Genomic DNA, 19,285 nt, shown 5'->3' with positions numbered 1-19,285 from the left:
GGTCAGCCATTTCTTTGTTCCCCATAATAAATTCCCGTTTCTGACTGTAAGGGACCTACAATTTGTCTTCACCAATCTTTTTCTCTTCATATACCTATGGAAATTTTTACAGTCAGTTTTTATGTTCTCAGCAAGCTTGCTCTCATACTCTATTTCCCTCCTCTTAATCAATCCCTTGGTCCTCCTTTTCTGAATTCTAAACTGCTCCCAATCCTCAGGTCTGTTTTTTTCTGGCAAATTTATATGCCTCTTCCTTGGACTTTGCTATCTCTAATTTCCCTTGTAAGCCATGGTTTGGCTACCTTTCCTGTTTTACTTTTGCGCCAGACAGGGATAAACAATTGTTTCAGTTCATCCATGCGCTCTTTAAATGTTTGCTATATTGCTGGAAACCAGATTGCTAGGAAATTTAAGGATTTTAAAACCAGGCAAAAAACACATAATTTAAGGCAAGAAAGATGAAAAAAAATTGAAAGGAGTTTTTTCATAAGTTATTTCATTGACGAGGATATCACTGCCGGGCAGAGTTTAAAAAAAAAATAGGAGTACCTTTTTTTAGCTAATTTTACTGACATTTTTCTCCACAAGGCAAGGGTGCAGTTAACAATTCACCAGGCAGTTGAATATGCAGGAAGAGATCATGAAGCAGTTCCAATTCGAAGAGCCAGGTCTCATTGCATTGATGTCAAAGAATTCTGTTTCTTGGGGCTTGGAATGGAATTTTGCAGTCGCAGGGTTTTAAGCTCAGTGGCCAGATTGATTTCAATAATTGCCGGGCCATGGGAAGCTGTGCACCTTATTCCACTTTAACAGATCTCCAGACCCTAGCTCAGACATTAGTGTGAATAAAACCCACCCTAACTTCAGTTATTTCTCTCTTTCAAGTACTGTCAGCCAGGTAATTATACTGGAATAATAAACATGATATACTGTATTACCAGAAAGAAATTCACAATCCTATAAATGAAGGGACTTTTCCTTTTGATAACAGCAAGTATTACATTGGGTGGAGGATAGTTTTACAAGGTCAGGATGCGATGCATGGCTGAAAGCAATAAAATGGATAAATTGAACCAGATGACAAATGATGCACCTGGGAAGGAAATGGCAGCACTGAAGGAATTGCCAAGTTCAGGGATTAATTTCTATCATGTATAGTGATTTCATACAAGGTCTTATTATATAAGAGTAAATGTCTAAGGAAACCCTTTCAAATTATATAATTCCATTTAACATCTTATAGTCGGTGCCCTAGCTTGCTACTTAAATTTGATTTGAAGTAGAACTCATGTTTTAACAAAACCAGAAACAAAGATTTGATTAAAAGCCTTTGTAATAGGCCCATTTTATTTTTGGAGGCTGCAATTCAAGATGTTATCATGAGTACCTGTTTTATTCACCAGAAGAAATCTCCATTGCTCAATGTATTATACAGAAAGTTTGGGAGGGTAGAACCTCGAGCCTCAGGCCCTGAAAGTATTCACATGTCTTCTAATGAATCGAATAGACAAATAAAAGTACAACCTGCCAATGGTTGTTGACTACAAACAGGACTACAAACAGATCTTACAAACATTAGTATTCATTCCACTGCATACTTTCACTAAGTTGTGTCGCCATAACATGAGCACTGCTTTTGATCTTTAAAATAAGAAACCAGAACCCATATGCTTGCCAGCAGACCATTCAGTCTCAATTTTTCATGGTCATGGACACAAAAAACCCCTTGCAGCCATAAAGGATCAGTACAGAATGGGAGAGTGTATTAACATGTAAATAAGGTATAGTGGAGTGTATGGGCTGAATTTTACTAGCCCTCTGATGTTGGGGGTTGTGGCGGGGGGCCCGGAAAGTTCTTCCGGGAGAGGCCCACCATGATCCCCGATGCCGAGAAGGCCCTGATGCATTTTACCAGCGGCCGCGAGGCCTCGGTGTGGCCCCGAGGCCTCGGTGTGGCCCCACCCCCACCCCAAACCCTCTCGGCAGCGGGGCCTTCATTTTAATATTAAAATGAATTGAAATTAATGCAAATCAACATACCTTGTCCCGCGGCCGTCCCATGCCGATATTCCGGCTGCCGGCTGGAACTCCTGCACCTTCGGAATTCTGGAATTCCGAGGTGTGCCAATGGTGGGGGTGGGGGTGGGGTGGAAGAATGAAATTATTAGGGTGGGGGGAGGGGCGGAAGCGGGAAAAACTCTTTTGGTTGGTGGGAGATGGTGGGAAGGGGGTTAAGGTTTAAACTTGTTAAAGGTCGGGAGCGGGGGGGAGGTCACGATCTGCATAAAGGTTTTTTGGGGCGAGGGGGAAATGTCCAATTAATCAATCGATTCTTCCTTGGAGGAGGTGTGGATGAGGGGAGTGAAAATGTAATTCCATGTGTAACTGCTCTTTTCCACATTCTAGGACTTTAAAAATGCAAATACACCTAAACAGCTTGAAGCCCTTTATAAATGGCGCTGGCGCCATTGCTTGAGAGGAGCGGCCGCCCCCTCTACATCATTGGGGGCAGCCGCTCCCTCCCTCCGTTTAAATGAGCCCCCGCGCGAAATATCGCAGGGACTCAGTGGCACACAAGTCGCACAGGCGATGCGCCTTCTACAAAGCACATTGCCGTTCTCAGCAGCGAGATCATAAAATTTAGCCCTATCTGTCAGCAGATGCTGAAATCCATGAGTGATGCAAGAACACTCTGTAAGTAGTTTTGTACTGTTTACAATCAAAGGGTTCCTCAGATCAGGCTTCCTCAAGGAACAAAATATACATTGGTGACCCCTCCCTTTCTCCCAAAATGTATCATAACAATCCAGCAGTGAAAATGAAGAAATGTGGACTAGTCTGTTTATGTGCAATAATGTCCAAACAGCTGGAGACAACTTTTCTCTCTCAATTTTTCCTCCAAGGCCACAACTTTCACAAATCTAATATGAATGGTTAATACCGCCATTAAAATAGCAAAGTAATGTCATGCAAATGCATTCTTTGTTCATTTATGAACAGTAATTGTGTTTATTGTATTTTGCTAAAATCACATTACAGAAATACAACACATTGATGTAGACAACCCAACTGTATATAAAGAGAACAAGAATAGGTGCTCTTTGTTGTTAGACAGAGGAACTGGAAAACAAAAGAGTGGAAAATAGACACAGAAAAGAAGGTCCTTCATCGAACTATTGAGATCACATACATGTGGTTACTCAGCCCACTGTCTGTGCTGACTTTTAGCTGGAACAATTCAGATCTATTCCCACTCTCTTCCCATAGTCTTGTAGCTTCCTCTTCAAATATTTGTCTTTTGTAAAGAGAAAATGGAGAATGATCTTTACCAAGGTATTCCATGTTCCAACAAACCCCATGAGTAATGATAGTTCTCCTTACCTTGGTTAGTGAGTTTTAAATGGCGATCCTTTCAGTCTCTGAATCTCCAACTAAAATAAAACAACTCTTCTATTGTTTGGACTATCAAAGGCCTTTATATTGTTAAAAAAAAAATCTATTAAACCTCTTCAGCATTTTCTGTTTTAATGGAAATAGTCCTATTACCCAAATCTTCCTATCCTTGCCATCATTCTGGTCAATCTATGTTTTATGCATCCAAAACACAATTAAAGCCTTGTACAAATGTATGGGTCAGATTGTTCTGTAACCCACAAACAAGACTTGCCCTTGCGAGTTTAGATTCCATGAGATTTTGCACAGCAAGATGCTGCAAGCAGGAAATCGAAATTGCTCAGCGGGGCCCTGTATCTATCAAGCAACTTGTATACCTCCATAACCAGATTGAGGAATTGTTAATGAACAGCAGAGTCTGAGTCAGGAAATGTAAGTTAGAGTAAGGGATTCAATGTCAAATTGGGTACAGTAAGCAAATTAAAGAGGGAAAGATAGATTGGATAGAAAGAGAGGCAGACAAAGAAATGTAAAAATTAATTTACTTTTTAAAAAATGAACAACAATTAAAAGCAGAAGGAATGAGACGCCACACATGAAGTTAATTTTCAGTGCCAGAGGTTGTTTGGCAGTCATTAAAACTTACCACGCTATCATAAAGGGTGCTTAGACTGAACTGGACAAGTCCGAACTTTTGGTGCCGAGTAGGATACAAGTATAGGAACTTCACGCTGTTCAGGAGTGACACATCTTGGACGTCAACTGTGTTACAACCTCAGTGAGACTGTTAACATTACAATATGGAGATATGAACCCCTAGACCAACTTAAAGATTTGCACAAGGTTTCACATTGTAAGACTTTTATTGTGACAATTAAACTAAAAAGAAATCCTCATTAACTAAATAGTACTTTATAAGTAGTTGACACCCCAAATTACAAATAAAGGTATTTTCTTTGCTTATTACACCAATTGAAAACCTCATAACACACTTGTACGTTATACAGTCCTCTTTGGTGACAAAAGCCTTGTGGTTAAAAGTCCCAAACTCCTCTTTTTTTTTCTTTCATGGCATGTGGGCATTGCTGGCAGGCCAGCATTTGTTGCCCATCCCTAATTGTCCTTCAACTGAGTGGCTTGCTAGGCCATTTCAGAAGGTAGTTAAGAGTCAACCACATTGTCACATGTAGGCCAGACCAGGTAAAGACAGCAGATTTCCTTCCCTAAAAAAAGGACATTACTGAACCAGATGGGTTTTTAACGACAATCGGATAATTTTCATAGCATCATTATTAACAGTAGCTTTATTTCCAGATTTTTAATTAATTGAATTTAAATTCTACCAGCTACTGTGATGGGATTTGAACTAATGCCTGGCTCGGGTATAAAATTAAAACTTCACCCGGGCTCGACCCGACCACAGCCAACCCAAACCAGACCTGAATCCTTTAATTTTTTTTTCGCGCCCAACACGAATCTCCTTCATCTGTTCTGGAAGCAGGCGATTGCTGCAGCTGGAGTTGTGGGGAATCATGGGTAAGCCTGATCCCGTGACTTGCCGGAAGCAGTGTCCAGCCCGACCCGACCCGAGCCCAAATGCTGGACTCTGAATTTCGACCTGAACCCGACACATGTAGTCGGGTTCGGGTCAGGGAGCCAGGCTTTAGTTTGAACCCCTGTTCCCAGGGTATTGGCAATGGGTTGGATCTCCCAGACCTTTCTCAAAGTAAATGTCCTCTTCGCTCACATCTCTGAGTACTTTGGACCTGGACGCCGCGAATAATGCAATTCCTGGTGATCCTGTTGGTTTTTTACTTCTCCACAAACCTGAACATTCAAAACAGGTTCAAGACTTTACAGCCTTTGTGCTGTATCAGTTTTTTCCTGACAGCAGGCGTTCCCCCTCTCTCCCTTGAGGTTGCCACCACTGGTTGTCTTCCTTTCTTCCAGCCTGCTGCAGCTGCTGGTTTCCTTTCTTACAGCCTGTCTGTCTTCAGAAAATGGCTTCAGCAGTCACCTATTGTTTCCTGATGTTAGCAGCTGCAATGCACATTTGCATCCTCAGAATCACTGACTCCTTATTATAGTATAATGTAATATAGGGTTGTTACTGGACAGAATATGTGAATCTAAGAGCATCATCACAGGATGTGATGTAGTAGAACTTGTAAGGAACCTCGTGTAGAGTGCAAGTGGAAGCCATAATTGCAAGACGTGTGTAAATAAACTCCGGTTTCTGTAACCTTCAGTTTCAGATATTCTGTACGAAGAATTAATAATTATCAGATTATATGGTGGTAACAGTAAACTGAAGAAAAGATGGTAAAAGCATTGCCCTTACCAGTGAACTTTGAAAAAGTAGCCAGACTGAACCAAGCCAAGGCGTGGCCGAAATGGGTCTGGAGGTTTGCAAGGTATCGTATTGCACTGGGTCTCGTGCAGAAGCCAGGCAAGGAGGAGGTCAGTACGTTATTGTATGCAGTGGGGAGTGTGTAAATGACATCCTCATTACTCAAGGCATAGACAAAGAGAAAGCTACTTACGAAGAAGTCATTAAGGCACTTGAGATCTACTTGAACGTAGGGAGAAATGTAATAGTCAAATTCAATAAGCGTACTGAGCAGAAAGTGGAGAACATTGATAAACGAATCAATCATCTATCTCGAGTCGATTAAGATTGAGAACTGATTGAGAATTGAGAACAGGAAGAACTGACTCGAGACAGGATTGTGATCAGAGTAGCTGATGATGCCCTCTCGGATCATCTACAGTCGAGGGATAATCTTTGGTTAACTAAAGCGATTCAGTTGAGATGACAAGCAGAGGTTAGAAAATTAAACCAAATTGTCATGTGAGGGGACAGGGAGAGTCCGATCTCAAAAGTATCAGACTCCATTGAATACGTAAAGAATAGCTGACCAGAAGGTCATGGAGCAAAGGCAAACAATATGTTAATGGTGTGCTGAAAGACAAAGCATTAGTATAGATAGGGTGTTAATGGACTGAAAATTGAACAGCCGCAAGTACAAACATGAAAAAAAAGTGGGTAAGCAAACTGAACAAACTAAGATGAAATAAAATAAACACAAAAAAATATGTTAAAAAGGAAAAATAAAAAAATAACTGAAAATAAAAGTAAAATGGGGGGCCTGTCATGCTCTGAAATTATTGTACTCAATGTTCAGTCCGGCAGGCTGTAGTGTGCCTAATCGGTAAATGAGATGCTGTTCCTCGAGTTTGTGTTGATGTTCACTGGAACACTGCAGCAGTCCCAGGATAGAGATGTGAGCATGAGAGCAGGGGGGAGTGTTGAAATGGCAAGCAACCGAAAGCTCGGGGTCCTGCTTGCGGACTGAGTGGAGGTGTTCCGCAAAGCGGTCACCCAGTCTGCGTTTGGTCCGAGTGCAAACATTTTAAATAAAGAATATAGTTATGCTTCACAGACCAAGCAGTTGTAGAACCAGAGAAGCAAACCGTGAAAGTACTGATAGCAGTTGGAAATGAGAGGTTATACAGAATCAATACCTCTGGCATATCTGGATATGGAAAGTGCTAGCTCAGCTTAGGGTAAGAGTGAATTTTAGAATTCATCAATAAAAAAAAGTGCTGGAAATACTCAGCAGGTCTTGCAGCATCTGTGGAGAGAGAAGCAGAGCTAATGTTTCAGGTCTGTGACCTTTCATCAGAACATGATGTTAACTCTGAAACGTTAACTCTGCTTCTCTCTCCACAGATGCTGCCAGACCTAAGTATTTCTAGTACTTCTGTTTTTATTTCAGATTTCCAGCATCTGCAGTGTTTTGCTTTTATTTTAGAATTCATCACCTAGAATTGATATTCTACAGGCAACAGCCACAAGAATCAATAGATCAATTTCTCAGTAGATGCCGTAGTGAGAGCAACAAATGTGATTTTCTAGAAACTAAGCTGTTTGAGCGAATAATGGAACTGGTGATTTTTGAAATGCTTCAATAGGTATTGAAACAAAGACCTCTTTGGGAAAAAAGAAAGGTTACAGCATTGATGAGCTTCTAGAAGATGGCGGGAAATATGAAGTTATTGTAGCTGCACAACAGCATCTGCAAGCATTAGGTGTAACCGACAGTTTCAGCACGATAAACAGGTCACTAAAATCAAGCAAGCTGTGTGGTATGTGTGGTCTGTCCCACTCATCATGAAGTTGTCCTGCATTTCAAGACCTGTGCAAGACATGTGGTGCAAAAGGACACTGGGCCCACAAATGCAAGAAATCTGGCTCCAACGATGCAGCCAGAAGTCACAATAGGACACAAACAAACACAAGACAGGTGCAGCAACAGGGCAACAACAGCAAGGAGAGCACTAGAGACCTGCGTAAACGCAAGCCGAGACAAGGCTTAAAGTGGAGCGATTCTTAGCCAGAAGATGATCAGGCATTTCACATTATGAACCTGACACATTGTGTTGATGAAGTCAAACAACTGGAAGCTTTTGCTACTATTAACATCGTGTGCTCAAAAAAAGCTGGCAAACACACACTCAGGGCTAAGATTGACATGGGAGCTAGCAGAAACATCTTACCAGTCTAAATCCTGAAGGATATGTACCGGGATCGTTGGAAATTAATGATAAAATCAACAACTGCAAAGTTAACTGCATGCAATGGATCACCCATCCCTTGCAGTGGCATACAAACAATACAGTGCAGCTATGACAAGTTGGCATGGAAACCACAAATATTTTACCTGGTAGACAGGAGCGGACCAGCAGTGACAGGACTACCAGCGTGTAAGGATCTCAACATTGTAACTATCCATGAGGTCACCAAGGTACCCACTACAGCAGAAGAGACCAAGGGTACCCACATTGAGTCAGTCCATGACCTACAATAAATGTACTCAGACAGGTTCGCGCCATAGGAGATTTCAAAGGCGATGCAATTCCATCGATTGACCCTCCCAGAAAATGCAGCGAGCACATACAAGAAAAGCTTAAGCACGAGTTGGATGACATGGAACACAATGGCATCATCCGTCGTGTGCATCTTCACACAGACTGCTACAGCTCAATTATATGCATACTAAAGAAGGATGGGGCAATCAGGGTATGTCTAGATCAGAGGTGTTTAAACCTCTCCCTGAAGAGATCCCCTACAAGATTCCATCTCTAGAGAAACTGAATCCCAAGTTCACAGGAGACAAATTCTTCTCCAAGTTGGATGCTAAACATGGATATTGGTCAGTACACCTAGCGAAGGAATCTCAGGAAGTCACCACCTTCAGAACACCATTTGGAAGACATTGTTCCCAGAGACTACCCTTTGGCTTATCTGTCAGTTAAGATTGGTTTCAGGAGCATATGGACAGAATTATAGAAAACGTGCTTGGATGTATATGCATTGCCGATGATATTGCTGTAATGGGCAAAACCAAAGAAGAGCATGATCAAAATCTTCATTCACTGATGGCAGTAGCTCGACGCGAAGGGCTCGTTTTAAACAGCAAGAAGTGCCAGGTGAATGCAAGTAGATCAATTTCTTTGGCTCCATCTACTCAGGTGGTGGATTCCGTCCTGATCCAGACAAAGTTGAAGATGTAAGGCATATGCCTAGTCCACAAGACAAGGAAGACCTACAGAGATGTCTTGGATTTTTCAACTTCTTGGCACCACAAAATCCAAATTTTTCTGAGAGCTCTTAAAGAAAGACATACCATATGTACAGCAGGACCACCATCAGCATCTGTTTGAGTCTCTCAAACAAGCATTGTCAGCAGAAACCTGTATCCTGCAGTACTACGATCCAAGGAAGACGACGATCCTGGAAGCCATGCCTCAGAAAGGGATAGAAGTGTGTTCCCTGCAGGATGGCAAACTAATTCCATTCAGATGCAAGTGTTTATCCTCAGCACAAACCAATTACTCAAACATCGAGCATGATACACCTGCTCTGTGTTTGGGATCACAAGGTTCCACACCTGCCTGTTCACAGTGGAAACTGACCACAAACCACTGGAGATGATCTGGCATAAACCATTGACAAGCACACCACCTCATCTACAGTGACTCTTAGTGCAGGTACAGGGGTATGACTTCGACTTCTACTGCAAACCAGGTACCAAAATGGTCACCTTGGATACGAGCAGATTTCCAAATCTGAAGAATGAATAAGTTCCACTGGATCTACAAGTAGACAGCATGGACATCAAGATGGAAGATGTGCTCAAAATCGATTTATTGTATTTTGGTCAGCACAAATGTGACCAACCACAATCAGAAACAGCCAATGACCCACAACTGAAGGCACTGTGAAGAGTCATCATCGAAGATTGGCCTGATACAGTAAAAGAGGTGGCAGAAACCCTCAGATGCTTTTGGCCTGATAGAGATGAACCCGATATCTCGAGAGGCCTCACCTTCAAAGAAAAACAAATGACTCTGCCCAAAGTTCTCCAACAGGACATCTCGGCACAACCTCACCAAGGCCATATGGGCATAGAGCAAATGAGACGAGTGGCACGAGACACTGTTTATTACCCCCTTTGTATGTTTCCTATATTCATAATTTTCTTTTTGTTTCACTAGCCAGATTTTTAATCATTGCTGTTGTGCGATTACCTTAAGAGGGAACCACCTTAAGAGGCTGTAAGTGAAATACACTGGAAGAAGTGATGTCACATCACACATGGCCAGGGAGTTGTGGGTGTAGCCTGACAAAGGTGAGATGTGTGTGGATGTTGTTCCTGTGGTAGCTGCATCTATGTTCCAGTTAGGTTATAATAAAACTCACCTATTCTATGGATATTACTTGTAGTCCTGTGAATCTTACAAGAGTTCACATACCAAAGGAACAAATAATGTTACAATTGCCTCCCTTTTAAATTTGTTTAATTTCAATCTGTCATGACCCTTTTTGCAAGTCAAAATGGAACAAGGTCCTATCTATCAGCAATTTGTAAAGTGCCATCTAAGTACGTTTATTTAGTTTGATCATCTTTAGATCTGTCCAATTAATGAAAAGGTGCCTTTAAATGAAGTGACAAGAATATGTATAATGTAACGAGATTGGTTTGTTTTTATAGGATCAGATCCTAGACTTTTCAAGTAGTGTTTAATATTTATTTAACTGATGTACATGACTTGGCGCAGAAGCCAGCACTGTTCTAGACAAAGCATATATGTTTCGCAATCTGAATACAAAATGCCACTGCAAAAATGAAAAATCTTCAGATAACACTGAAGTGCTTTAGAAAGCATGGTTTACAATCATCAGAACACAGGTCAAATATCAGAAAACATCATTTAGCAATTGAAGCTAACCCATCCAGTACTCTTCCAACATTACATCCAGCTGCATTTTGAACATCCCTAATGTCTTTGCTTTGTACTATTCAATCTAGGAGATTATTCCTAACATTTAACAAATTGGCATTTAAATTTAATCATGTTAGATTGCTGTCTATTCATTATATGGCTGGAAAATCTAGTCGTTCAATGCATACTTTTTAAATGTACCTTAATAACGCCCCTACCCGTTATATTCGTACTGGACTGTAGAGTTTGAATTTTTCTAATCTTTCACTACACCTAATCCCCTTTTACAGTGCTCCAAGTCTGATCTGACAAGTACATTATGAACACTCGCATAAGCTTTACAGATTTGTATTCTACTGTTTGCTAAATATTCCAACATGTTGTCCAGGGTTTGAAATGATGGATATACCATTATACCCAAGGATCTTTTCTAAGTCTCTCACTTCTAATTCATTCTCATTTATATATTAGATATAAACATACTTTAATTTTATTTGCAATATGCCTGTCCAATTGCATATATGATCTCAATGCTACTGTAATTTTTTCTGCACCTCTGTCATTAGTGTTTTTAATACTTCACTGTCATTAGCAAATTGATAAGCTTTCATTTGGTTTCAATACCAAGGTCTTCCATTTAATTTTTGGAAACATTTTTCAGCCATGAGGTTTCTTAGTACACTGGCAGCATTTAGCAACAGAAAACTCAGGTGGAGCCCTTCATCTCACAATGTAGAATTTAGATTCATATAAAATATAACCAACTCATCGGATGCTGATGCATTATACTTGGCATGCTCTACACTCGAGCTAAACCAGAAAATTCAAGTTCCAAACTTACTTAGACGTACCTCATCTTCCATCCAAATGCTAAAATAGTTAATATAAACTTGATCAGAAATTCTCCACTTCTTTCCAAACCAATTCTACAGAAGTTTTGCAACCTATTCTACTATATGTAAATGAGAAAGCAACTGATACAATGCAATGGTACAAACTGTCCAGTTTATACAGTAAAAGGACTTGTGGCTCAGTTAGAAACTAAATCAACACTGTGCATCAAGTATGTTTTTTCAAAAACCCAACATTCAACTATGAGCTTTTCCACGGTATCTCCTAGAATCCATACGGAGGGGTATGGGATACCAGAACCAAACTCGAAACTGTCCACACGTGCACTTTCTAGTTAGAGTCACGTACAGAAATCAGCAGTGTCAAACCCAGCTAATTTACTCCTCCCAGACCTGGGAGCATTATCAGACAAATGTAGCCTTCACCTGGTTGAGATTAACTAAATCAGTGCAGACTGGGATTGACTTTGTCAGTATTCATGATTTCTGACAAAAATTTTAAGCACTGTCTAAAATTATGCTCAAATTCACTCATCCTTCCCATTGCACCATTCCAAGGAAGAAACAAATTTGGGGGTCAGAAGGTGGAATTTCTAAAGGAACTGACAACATGATAAACATCTGCTCTTACTATTACTCTACAACATCTGTGACCAATCACAACATAATAATGCCAAATGAATATAACCTTAACACTCCTGCTCATCTTTTTACAGTCGGAATCTGGCAGATGATTGTCCAGACACTGTAATAAGCAATGAAAGAATTTGTTAATCCACAGCACAATAATTCCAAGAAAGTAAGTCATTCCAATTAATTTTCATCCCTAGGTACCCACCATCTGAGGTTCGATGGCTGTGAAGCAATTTGGGACTTCCAGAGGCTGTGAAAGGTGCTATTTAAATGCACGTTTGTTCTTTCTTCACACAAATTGAAGATAATCTCTTAAAAAATGTGAACCTTTATCAAGAAGCTGTAACAGATAATCATATTCAGTTCCAGTATTTGCAGCATTTTTGCCGCAACCTGTTGGCTAGAAAAGAATTCCTTATCACACTTCTCTTTCAAATCATCTCCTTCCTCTCCTGAAAGCGGTGACTCAATCCAAGTTCAAATTCAAATTCATTGTTGAAGCTATCTAATTCTTCCATTGTTATGCATGGAGTGCACAAGACTTGACAAGCCAACGACACATGGCAGCACAAATTCAACACTACTAAGCCCACTTCACGGAAGCAAAACATATGAAATGATGATGAATTTAGCTGTGCAAAAGCTTATGCTTTATTTACATGTGTTCAGGCCAGCATTAAACTCGTTGGGATATGCTTTTGTCATGCAGGCCCCCACCTGACAAGACTGAGGCACACATTATTTCGCCACATGAACATTAAAACTTAAAATTGAGGCTGGGAAGAAAAGAGGGCCTATCACAAGGAATTGCCAAGCCCCTGATGGAAAGAGATTTGCATGCTGGCAGACAGTGTTGGAACAAAGGACACAGTCCCTGCTTCTCCAATACACAGAAGATCTGATCAGGCCAGTTTAGTCACATGACAAACTGGCTCTTTGAATTTGAACTTGCTGAAAGAAACTCAGAAAGCTGTTTGCTCCTGGACTGAGAACACCTCTCTCCTGTCTGCTCCCATCTCTTTCTCACAGAACAGAAGACCCATTGAAGACACGTGAACTCAAAGAGAGAAAAGTCTCCTCCGTGAACAAGGTTTAAGAAGAATACTGGACCCCAACAAAAAGTAAGAGCTGTCTACAATCAAAGACTCTACAGCGGGCTGGAAACAAAGAAACAGTAACAAGAAACCCCGTTCAGAGATTGCCTCAAACCTCACTACTTTATTTTTCTTCTGCTCTTTTCTGTCCCTATTTGCATGTGTATATCGTGTGTGCATGCTAGTGTGGGCGTGTCGTATATCCGTAGGCGTTAATTGAATTAGAGTTTAAGTAAGTTTAATAAATTTCACTTTTCTTTTTTAAACCTAAGAAAACCTGATGTGCTCATTTCTTTGCCTTATAATTGGAAAGTGGTGAACAAGGATTCACCAAGGGGGAGATCAAAACAAAGTGTGTTTAACGATTAAACCCTGTTACAATAAGACCAGGTAAAAACAGTAAAAGACCCCTAGACTCCTTTCTCACCTGGTCATAACACTTTATTATAATTAAGGTAGCCCTTACATCCATATGAAATGAGCAGAGACCTGAAATGAGGGTCCTGCTCCCAATTCCTGGAAATTCAATAGGAGCTTGTCCTGTGCAAGCCTCAGCTAGTTTTTTAGGCTCTACAGTGACCTAACCAGTGGTCCTTAAAGGCTACCGAAGAACGTGATCATTTCACAACTATTGTCAGACGCCAATGATTTTAGGCTGCATGGTCAGTTCACCATTGCAAATCTCAAATTCAGATTGAACTAAGATCAATTCAAATCAAGATTTTAATGAATGGCAAAGACATTAGAGACAAAAGTGTCAGGTGATATCAAGATAACACAAATTTAACATTTCTCAGAGCCAAGGACCATAGTGAAAAGCAAGCAGCATCATTGGTTTGGGAGATAAATCCTCAACCTAAAAAGGAGTCTGTTTTTGTTTGTAAGTTCTACACAAAGAAAAATTAGTTCTTTGAACTAACAAATTAATTAGGATAATACTAAAGAAAGCATATGACTGAAGATAAGATACGGAGAAAAATCATACTAATTTTGAACATTATCCTTTTGAGAATTATTTCTATAAATTGAATAACCGTATTATCAAATTACTGGAGTTTTTCTGAACCAGTCTATACTGCAAAAGTTTTAGAAACAGTTCTTAAACTTGCCTGTAAATGTCAATTGTGTTCGATGTCCAATTGTAATACCCAACTATATTTCCAATATAAACTTTATTCACTAAGCACTACTTCCTGTCCTTCATACAAAGGGAGCTAAAAAGATAAACTATGAGCATATATTTTGAACTGAAAATTAAGAAGCAATTACTGAAAATGCACAGCCCTCAAATGTAACTTTGGAAGCCAATTAAAATTGATAGCTCTTGTTCACATTACTCATTTCTTATTCAATGAGTATTAGCTTTGAATTTATACCCATATCAGATAAACTGCACAAAAATTATACTACAGAAGAATGAAATTGTACACATCACAGAAAGACCCATCACAGCAGTACACTAAACAAAAATCCAGAATTAGTGCAATGTCCGAGAATCTAATGTGCATCATGCTATGGACATGTGACACTGCACATTGAAACTATTCTATCCCCGTGAGCATGATTTTGATTCTTTAGATCAGTAAACTGTTGAATAATAATGTGTCTGAGGCCTTGCTTTCCTTACCATGCATGCTGGGTGCTCAGGCTTCCCCTGTAATTTGGAGTACTGCTGCACATGCTTTACCATCATGTACACTGGTATTTAGAAGAAACCAGAATACTGTTTGTGAGCCAAATGTAGCTAGTGCAACTGAGCTATTGTTATTTCATACAACTGTAACAATCAAATATTATACCATTTTGTCAGTTAAATTAGCTTGAATAGTGGATCATCCACAGACCATATGTAAGCTAATTCATTTAATTGGGAAATTCACAAGGGATGTAAACTCTCTTTTTAAAAAAAAAAATGACACCCTTTATGTGCTCTTCAGACAACAGCCAACTAGTGTAGTCTACCTTGTTCCTTGTGGTTATAGGCACTTGCTAAATGAGAAATATTTCCATAACCTCTGCCCCAGATGAAAAGAAGTCTCACAGACGGCATCAGAGATGTTTCTGTTTTTCCACACGAATCAGTTAGAATGCAAGGTCCAATTTATTCTTGAGGCACATTCTCAAACACTACTGAAATTAAATGAAAGGTGTCCTATGATCCACTCAACTGTTTTATGTTTGGAGCACCAAAATTTGCATAACCTGGTTAGAACATTATTACCTGCTGCAGATAAAATCAAAAGGATAGTCTACATCAGTTACATGTCAGGAAATGTTAATTCTGCGTAAAAATGTAAAATGATAAAACCCAACAGGTTGTCAAATATTCTTATGCTGTTTTGTAACTTGGGGCTCTGGAAGGTTTTGTCACATTCTGCCCTCAACATGTCTATCCTAAATCGCAGAACGTAGAAACCTGTATTGTCCTAAATCCTGATTCATCCTCACTCCCAAAAAACAGTGCAATATGTTCTATGGTTTTATTTACATATTTCACTGGACATTCTTTGCACTCCATTATTGAAACTTCAGAATGGGAGACTAAACACTCATCTGTTCTCATTTATCACCTGATCCAGCTGCAACATCCTGCACCATCACTTACATTTTGAGCAATTTTTGTAATTCTCCAATACAGCTTAAAATAAGAGACTTAAGCTGCAGTTATACCAGAGCTTCTGCATTTATATTGTAGTTACAGTCCAAGATTGACAGCTGCAAATGGGTTCCCACCCTGGCTGCACCTTGTTTATACTGCCTGGCTAGAATTGTAGTCCTGCCCAGGTGAGAGCTCTCCAAATGCCTGGTAATGAGAGTGTGTAGAGTTCCTCTCTCTTCCTGCACTTAACATTATAACATAGAGCACAGGTGGCAATGTCCACCCTGTCTAAACATGTAGATCAACTCCAGGCAGGTTGTGTTAGTGTCTAGTTGGTCCAAATGACCTCATAAGCCCCGGAGTTGCACTTCATGCAGTGTCAAACTCAATCTGTACAAGACTATTTGCTCCAGAGGATTTAAATAAATTTGGCAGGATTTTGAGCCCCCGATGGTGCAAGGAACAGTGGAGGATGGGAGCTAAAGATAGCCCCACTGGCCTGCATCCCTGGCTCCATCACTCCTCTGGGCCATTTTCCTGGCGGCGGGATGGTGGAGGAGTGGGGAGGCAGTGCCACACGTCTACAAGCAGCGTGTAGCCAAACTAATTAAGGGTCAATTAAAGGAGGCCGACTGGGATATTCCAGTTAACTTCCAGGTTCTTGCAGGTGGTCGGGGCCTGTTTAGGTACCTGGAGGCAGCCTCCCGGTGGCAAATCGGGCAGGGGGTGGGGGGCAACACTCCAGGCAGGCCCTCCCTGCCTGCCTGGGGTTCAGGAGCAGCCACAGGCCACCCTTTAGAGGGTTTCTCCCCATAATTTTGTCAGGCCCCAATACCAGGTTTCTCCTGCAACTTCAGTATTACAGTGGTGCCAAATGCATAGTGTAAATGAATCCTTAATGTAGCAAAAGGAAAAGCATAAATTTTGATATAGATACAGATTTCCCTGCTTTTATAAAGGCTCATCATCAGGAAATATTTTTGTGCCAGAAGTTCCACTCTTACCAGTACTAATTTCATCAGACAAATGCCTAACCAAAACTACCACTACTAAATCCCAGGCCAGCTCTGCTTACTCATTAGATAATTCAATAAAGCTCATCCTCCATTTAAAAAATAATAAAATTGAATATGCAGTGGAATACAAAGCCCTCTGACTCCATTCACTGGTTTTCTTGCTGGGGTGTTCTAAAGAAGCCCAAGAAAGTAAATGACATTTCTCTCTATCTCTTGTAAATTGACGTGAAACAAACTTAATTGACAGTATCTATGTCAATAACTGTTAGTTAGAAATCAACCACCAGCTGGTAAAGAAGCTTAAAAATATGCCTTCTAGTAAAATGCACCCCTCTACCATTGCAGTAAGCCCTTTTACCCTCTAGGGTATTTCAAGGACTGAAATAAATCTCCCCAAATTGGGCACCACATCTAATACACAAGAACACAAGAAATAGGAGCAGGAGTAGACCCTATGGCCCATCGATTATTGCTGATCTTAGGCTTCAACTCCACTTTCACAATACTTTGAGTGAAGTAATTTCTCATCTCAGTCCTAAATGATTGGCCCCTTATCCAGAGACTGTGCGTTCATGTTTTAGATACCCCAACCAGTGGAGCAATCTCTCAGTGTCTACCCTACCCAGCCCCTTCAGAATCTTGTATGTTTCAATGAGATTGCCTCTCATTCTTCTTAGCTCGAGAGTATAGGCCCAATTTACTCAGCCTATCATAGGACACCACCATCATCCCAGGGACCAATTTAGTGAACCTTCGCTGTACTGCCTCCAATGCAATTATATTTTTCCTTAAATGTGGAGACCAAAACTGCACACAGTACTCCAGATGTGGTCTCACCAAAACCCTGCACGATTACAGCAAGATTTCTTTATTCCTGTACTCTAATCCCCTGCAATAAAGGCCAGCGTGCCATTTGCCTTCCTAATTGCTTGCTGTACCCGCATGCTATCTTTCTGCATTCCTTGTACAAGCACAGCCAAGTCTCTTTGAACATCAACATTTACAAGTTTCACGCCTTTCAAGAAATATTCTGCTTTTCTATTCTTACAACCCAAGTGAATAACTTCACATTTCCCTACATTATACTCCATCTGCCTATCTTGTTGTCCACTCACTTAACCTGTCTATATCCCTGCGTCCTCCCCACAGCTTACTAATGCCTCCCATGACTAAATGACAGAGAGTAGATCCATACCACATGGGCACACAGGATTATTAAAATATTTAACAGCCAGCCCCAAGAGCTTAGTTTCACTATGAATTATTACATGTTGTCATTCTTTAAAATTAGAGATGAATTGTAACTGGCAACATTTTACAGGGATAAGCCACCTGGCGGGAGGGAGATTCACTCTGTGCACAGTGTGTAGCAAAATCATAAACCTATTCTTTATGAACTAGTTTTTCATTGACAAAGCCAGCATGAATAACTTGTCCTTTCGAAGTTGTTTTCTTGCACTTCAGTCACTGAGCATTAAAAAAAACTTCTGTAACTTAAAATATTTAGATTGCTATAATATTTTAAAAGTACATAATTCATATCAAAAGAGCTGACAACCAAAAATCACAACCAGTTTTTGAAGATCCAATTCCTATCAATAAATAAATTTGCTAAATTTGGCTTTGCATTTTAACCTGCTGCAGAAATGTATTGTTCTTGTTTAATATTAATTTTAGTTAACAGTAAACTTCAAGCAAGCTTATAGCAGCAAAACTTAATGATTTACTAATTACTTTCTGGTAAATAAAATGAGCCACAGCAAGTCAAAGATGATTCCACACTGAACTGTCTTGATTAATTTCCCGATGATTAAATTTCCTGAAGTATAGATCACATCACAGGCCTAAACATTTTCCTGCCCTGAAGGTTCAATAGGTAAAGAAATAACAGCCCAGTGCTGCCAGTGTTTAACCGACTTTGATTTACTGAGAAACAGGAGGTTCTGAATGAGCAAGACAGAGAGGAAGCCTCTCTTCAGGAATACTTGGATAATGATGTATCCCGCCCCCCACCACCCCCCAACCTAGCACCAGCTTTCTAGATCTGTCTGCTTCAGTTTTCTTGACATTACTTCAGTGTTTGTATTTGTATTTCCCTTTCCTCTTTGCCTTACCTACACTTGCTAATTTATTACACAGATTGTGGTTACTGTTACCATGGGACAACTGTTTGCATAGATTAGTACAATAATCACCACTGTTACTCTTAATTATTCAGTTTATTATTCAGAGCTCTAATATGTTAGAGACAAACTTGACCTACCAGAGCTGCAAGAGTGAGGGAATTATGCATTCAGCTATCTACATGTAGAAACCCAAGGTGTAATATGTAAATTTAACTTGCTAGGGAATTAAAATTAAAAATGGAATTTTCTGAAATGTATATTAATTAATTAATAAAAACATAAT

This window comes from Heterodontus francisci, chromosome 32 (genome assembly GCF_036365525.1).
Source record: "Heterodontus francisci isolate sHetFra1 chromosome 32, sHetFra1.hap1, whole genome shotgun sequence".
Taxonomy (NCBI): domain Eukaryota; kingdom Metazoa; phylum Chordata; class Chondrichthyes; order Heterodontiformes; family Heterodontidae; genus Heterodontus; species Heterodontus francisci.
The sequence above is the reverse complement of the archived record's forward strand: the minus strand, read 5'-3'. Positions refer to the sequence as shown.